The following is a 6,634-nucleotide window of genomic DNA, read 5'->3' as shown; positions in this document are numbered from 1 at the left end:
GCATGAGGGAATACAGCTGGTTGCACCACACAATCAGTTCCTGGAGATAAGTCTTCCTTTATAGACTTCAGAGAGGCCTGTAACTCTGAAGCAAAGCATGTGCAGTTCTCCAAGTTTTTATTTTTCATATTTTCAGTTTTATTTTCCTCCTTCCTTTACAGCATTCCAACCGCTGGGCTAAGAATTCACATTTAGGGCTTCCCTGGTGGCACAGTGGTTGAGAGTCCACCTGCCGATGCAGGGGACAAGGGTTCGTCCCCCGGTCCGGGAGGATCCCACATGCCACGGAGCGGCTGGGCCCGTGAGCCATGGCCGCTGAGCCTGCGCATCCGGAGCCTGTGCTCTGCAACGGGAGAGGCCACAACAGCAAGAGGCCCGCGTACCGCAAAAAAAAAAAAGAATTCACATTTAATGAGCTCCTAGATGCAGAGAAGCATCCTTTCATTCTTCGTTCTCTCACAGCCTCTCCCTGGTTCTCCTGGGTTCTCATCTCCGTACACTGAAGAAACCTCACCCTGTGCACATATGCTCAGAAGGGTGCCATGGACCGTAACTGATTTTCTGAGGATTTCCACAAAATTTCCTGACTCTTATGACTTGTGAGACATTGGAAATTGAAGCTTTGTTGCCAAAGGCATCTGTGGAATTTTGTCCAGTGGAAATAGAATGACAGAATTTTCAGGCTAGAAGAAACCTTCCGAGTCTGCTCCCGCCCAAGGCAGGCCCGAATTTAAACCTCTACTGACAGCACCTAACACGCTGCCCCTTCTGGATCTTTCACTCCCCAGAGAGACATGTGTAAGAAGAAAATACATAAATATTTCCTTTACTCACTTCTCTTCTTCAACTTTTCATTCTTTTCCTTTTGGAACCAGCAACTAGGCCGTGATGGGGTTTCTAAGTAGATTTCACCTTGTCCTTGACAAATCAAGAGAAGGAAACAGCAACTGGGATGTGACCGAGAAGGGGGGGAGGACCCGGCCACGGACCTGCTGTTGGCCTCCATGCTTCCCACCGCGTCTTCTCGAACCCAGCTAAATCATTGTGTTTACCAAAAACCTATGAATGGTGGGAGGGACCTGTTCTTGGTCTTGGCTGTACTGCGGGGAAATAAGGGCCATGGACAGGAGCACTGAAGTGCTGGGGTGGACACAGCCCCCCTCCAATAAGTGGAGGACACAACCTCCCATATGGCCAAAGAGGTAGTGATGCTGTAATTAGTAAGGGGGTCCCTAGGGAGAAAGCCACGGGCAATGGAGCCAGTATCCTGTGGAGACTCCCTCCGCACAAACTCTGGGGACCCCCGGGTGGATTTTACCTGGGTGTTGATGGGTTTCCTCATGTCAAAAGAAGCATAGATTCTTCCTTTTTAGATCTCAAAGCATAAAACTAGGTGACCCCATCGAGCAAGAAACTTCAGCTTGATATACAGAGAGTTACTTAGACGCATCCACTTCCAAAGACAGAATTGTGTCATGAAGTCACAGCGGCCTCCCGTTGTATCAAACGTTCCAGAGCAACACAGATCTGACAGGCAGGTAAGAGAAGGGATCCCTGGGTTAGGTGAGAGCTTTGGCTGGTTGGCCTGTAAGTGCCTTACATAAATTAGAGAACATTGGAGCTAGAAAAGTACGTCTTAAAAAGTAATCCTTTGAGATAGATTGTTCTAAAACTTTGGCCCACTTTTTTTTTTTTAAGTTTATTTAATTTATTTATTTATTGTTGGCTGCATTGGGTCTTTGTTGCTGCGCAGGGCGTTTCTCTAGTTGTGGGGAGCGGGGGCTACTCTTCGTTGTGGTGCACAGGCTTCTCATTGTGGTGGCTTCTCTTGTTGCAGAGCAGGGCTCCAGGCGTACGGGCTTCAGTAGTTGTGGCTCGTGGGCTCAGTAGTCGTGGCTCACGGGCTCTAGAGTGCAGGCTCAGTAGTTGTGGTGCACGGGCTTAGTTGCTCCGTGGCATGTGGGATCTTCCTGGACCAGGGCTCGAACCCGTGTCCCCTGCATTGGCCGGCAGATTCTTAACCACTAAGCCACAAGGGAAGTCCTAGCCCACTTTTTTTCTTGACAACTAGACTTGTTTCTCCTTACTGAGCTTAAAGGCATTTCTCATCCCAATGTCTGCTCCACAGATGCCTCTGGCAACAGAGCTTCAATTTTCAACGTCTCACAAGTCTTAGAGTCAGGAAATTTCGTGGAAATCCTCAGAAAGTAAATTATAGTCCATGGCACACTTCCGAGCATGTGCACAGGGTGAGGTTTCTTCAGTGCGTGAGGATGTGGGCTGTGAGGAGAACCGAGATGAAAGGATGCTTCTCTGCCTAACCCCATGACTACATGGTCAGCTCTGAAGAAAAACCATAAACAGAAAAGGAAAGAAAGACCCTGTGTGCAACTGATTCTTGCATTCATGTCTAGAGCACAGAGGAATGCAATCATGCCTTCAACAGGAGCTTGTTTGTTGATTGACAGCAAAAAGAGACTAGGTTTCACAAAATTCTAAAAGTCTAGTTAACACAAAGTTTTAGGTGATAGGCTTATCCTCTGAAAATATTAGATTTAAATTTTTCTGTTTTAGTCTTTGTTAAAAACCAGTAATACACTAGGATGACTATAATCAAAAAGACAGATGACAAGTGTTGGTGAGGATGTGGAAAGGCTGGAATCCACGTAACATTTCTAACATGAACATAAAATGGTTCAGCCACTTTGGAAAACAGTTTGGCATTTCCTCAAAATGTTAAACATTGAGTTCTATGACCCAACAATTCCACTCCTAGGTATAAGTGCAAGAGAACTGAAAATACATGTATGCAAAAACCTACACACAAATGTCCATAACAACATTATTTATAATAGCCAAAAAGTGGAAACAAACCAAATGTCAATCAACTTATAAATGAATAAACAAAATGTGGCATATATCCATACAATGGAATATTATTTTGCAATAAAAAGGAATAAAGTACTGATAAATGTTACAACATGAATGAAACTTGAAAACTTTATGTCAAGTAAAAAAAAACAGACACAAAAGTTTACATTTTGTGTGATTCCATTTATATGAAATGCCCAAGATAAGCAAACCCGGAGAGACAATCAACAAACATAAAGGTTGCCGATGGCTGAGGGGAGAGGAGGAAGTGGGAGTGACTCCTATTGGGTACAAGATTATCCCTCCATCCAGCACCTTTTCATGAACTACAACACTTTTTCTCTCTATCTCATGACTGGCTTCTCCATGAGGTCTTACCTCAGTTGTTGTGCATATGAAGTCCTTCTCTGACCACTGAAACTAACATTGTCTTCCTTTCCAGCTTTCCATCCCATTAACCAGTTTGTTTGTACTGCTTATCACTTTCCAAAATTCTCCAGTGTATTTGTTTATCAGCTTGCGCTAGAACTTATCTGTCCAACACAAAGGCCACGTTTCAAGTGTTCAGTGGCCACATGTGGCCAGCTGCTGTGATGGACGCACAGAGAACATTACCCGCACCTCAGGGAACTCTGCTGGGTAGCGCTGCACTAGACCGAAAGCGCCATCAAAGCAGGGTCCTTATTTTCTTTGTCACAGAGACTTCTCTAGCATCTAGAAGACTGCCTACCATATAGTAAACTCAATAAAGAATAAGTGGGACTTCCCTGGTGGCGCGGTGGTTAAGAATCTACCTGCCAGTGCAGGGGACACGGGTTGATCCCTAGTCCGGGAAGATCCCACGTGCCGCGGAGCAACTAAGCCCGTGCACCACAACTACTGAGCCTGTGCTCTAGAGTCCATGAGCCACAACTACTGAGCCTGCATGCCACAACTACTGAAGCCCGTGCACCTAGAGCTCGTGCTCCGCAACAAGAGAAGCCACCGAAATGAGAAGCCCATGCACACGGCAACAAAGAGTAGCCCCCACTCGCTGTAACTAGAGAAAGCCCGTGCGCAGCAACAAAGACCCAATGCAACCAAAAATAAATAAATAAAATTTTAAAAAAATATTTTTAAATAAAGAATAAGTAATGACTGACTTGAATGAATGAATGATTCATCAGATGGGCAACAGTGGAAAAGGAGATAAGGGAATGCTTAAAGTAGCCTGAACTGGACAGAAAATAGGAGCAAGAAAACAACATATTTGTTTAGGTTCTTCTCAACATTCTCTACTCCAATATTTCATAAATTAATTATGATAGTCTCCATAGAGAACATTTTAATTACTAGATCTTAATTTCTTTCCCAACCTTTTCCTGTTGCGGAACATGTTCAATATTATAATCTGACACCAAATAGCATACCATTGTGAAAATGTATAAAATGCAGTGAATTTTATGGGTTTACTATTAAGTTCATTTTCATATTCAACCTCTTAATTCAGTGGAGAGTACTACCGACAAAGCAGAAATTTAGTTTGGGGGAATTCCTGGGCAGCCCAGTGGTTAGGACTCGGTGCTTTCACTGCTGTGGCCTGGATTCAATCCCTGGTCAAGGAACTAAGATCCTGCAAACCACATGGCACAACCAAAAAAAAAAGAAAGAAAATTTAGTTTGATAAAGATCCTCTGACTCCTGACGAATTTTTAAATAATCATTTGTTTCATCAAACTTACAATGTAAGAATTGTATTTACTTTATAACTTTTTCTCTTTTAATAATACTGAGTTCTACAACAGGACTATAAGATAAAAATCAAATATTAAATAAGTAGGTGACATTTCATTGTTTTCCCAGTTTGTTCTTGTTGTTTGTTTTCATTTGGTTTGGTTTGTTTTTTGTTGAGTGTTGACAGTTTGAAAATTTTTACCCAAGGTCTGATTGTAACTTTGCTACCACCTTCTGGCAAAATAATGAACATCTTATGATCTTTGATTAGAATGAGTTGCCATAGTTTGGTTTACTTTACATTGTATATTTATTTCACCCACATCTATCATAACAACAACAAAAAAAAGCTGTTAAAAGGCAAAGATAGAAGAGGAATGCAAGATCACAGACTCTCTCTTCTCCAATACCTAAAGAAATGAATTTTTTAAAATGTCTTTAACACACAATATTCAACAATGGCAATAAAAGAACAAAATGGTGGCCAAGAAAACAAGCAGAAAATCTGGGAGGAATCATTTTAAGTGAGAATGTGGTGCCCCCCTGAGGACAACGACCTTGCAGCCTTCCTCACTGATGCTGGGGTTTTCCCTCACTTGCCAGGTAGCTTGGAGGCAAGAGGCTGGGTAGAGGTCCTCCTTCCTCCTTCCAAAGTATGCCCCTTGTCACACCACATTTCCTTCCTCGCCCCTTGAAAAACTAACCTGGCAGTATCTAGCAGACACCACTTTAACCAAGCTGTCAAATTTGGTACCAGTAATGGGACAAATAAACATCATGTACCTCCTGATAAAATGTACCGAGAAAGCTACATCCCTACTGTGGTATTCTTGCCAAAAATGCAGAACTTGAACTTATCAGCATACATCGGACAACCCAAATTGAGTGACATTCTGCACAAAATAACTGGCCAGTATGTTTCAAAATTTCAAGGTCAAGAAGGATTGAGTGTTTCAAATTAGAGGAGACCAAGAAGGCATGACGAAAAATGTAATGTGTGATCCTGGATTGGATCCTGGACCAAAAATAAGGATACTGGTGGGACAATGGTGCAATTTGAATAATGTCTGTAAGATTACATAATTGTATTGTATCAATGTTAGTTTCCTGATTTTTATAATCATACGGTTGTATCAGATATTAACGCTGTAAGAATCTGAGTGGAGTGCTTACAGAAATCCTTAGTGTTGTTTTTGTACCTTTTTAAAGTCTGAAATTATTTCAGAAAGAATTAAAAGGTTTCTAAGCTACAGATTGCAGTCTGCAAGGCCCTCACCAAGCCTCCACGTTACTGTCAGTTACAGACTTCCTGGTCACTATCAAAGATGACTTCATCCACTCGATATCCTAGTCTCTCCTTTCCCTATCTAGAGCAAATTTTCTGCATCTCCTCAGACACCTCTGAAATCTTGAATTCAAGTACCCAAATTACAGCTTATTTACCCAAAGTCCCAGCCCAAAAATTCTTTTTTTTTTTTCCTGGAAAACCAAACGATTAATTCCAACAAGTACTGCTCTCAATTAGACCAACTGAAAGCGGCTCTTGACGAAAAGCGTCCAGAATTAGTCAACAGAAAATGCATAATCTTCCATCAAGATAACATAAGACCACATGTTTCTTTGATGACCAGGCAAAAACTGTTACAGCTTGGCTGGGAAGTTCTGATTCATCGGCCGTATTCACCAGACATTGCACCTTTCGATTTCCACTTATTTTGGTCTTTATAAAATTCTCTTAGTGGAAAAAACTTCAATTCCCTGGAAGACTGTAAAAGGCACCTGGAAGAGTTCTTACCTGGCAAGATAAAAAGTTTTGGGAAGATGGAATTATGAAGTTGCCTGGAAAATGGCCGAAGGTAGTGGAACAAAAGGGTATGTCGTTGTTCAAAAAAGTTCTTGGGAAAATGAAAAATGTGCCTTTTACTTTTACTTAAAAAACTGAAGGCATGTGCTCACTTCAGCAGTACATATACTAAAATCGGAACGATAGAGATTAGCGTGGCCCCTGCACAAGGATGACACACAAATCCGTGAAGCGTTCCATATTTTT

At 42.1% G+C, this 6,634-nt stretch overlaps 1 non-coding gene across 1 annotated transcript; it reads left to right on the top strand.

Annotated features, from left to right (window-relative positions):
• The first annotated feature begins 6,532 nt into the window (after positions 1-6,532).
• LOC132518892 (U6 spliceosomal RNA) lies at positions 6,533-6,634 on the top strand. The gene has a single exon (XR_009540016.1). It is a non-coding gene; the product is annotated as a U6 spliceosomal RNA (small nuclear RNA).

Source organism: Lagenorhynchus albirostris, chromosome 3 (assembly GCF_949774975.1).
Source record: "Lagenorhynchus albirostris chromosome 3, mLagAlb1.1, whole genome shotgun sequence".
NCBI classification, from domain to species: Eukaryota; Metazoa; Chordata; class Mammalia; order Artiodactyla; family Delphinidae; genus Lagenorhynchus; species Lagenorhynchus albirostris.
The sequence above is the reverse complement of the archived record's forward strand: the minus strand, read 5'-3'. Positions and strand labels throughout refer to the sequence as shown.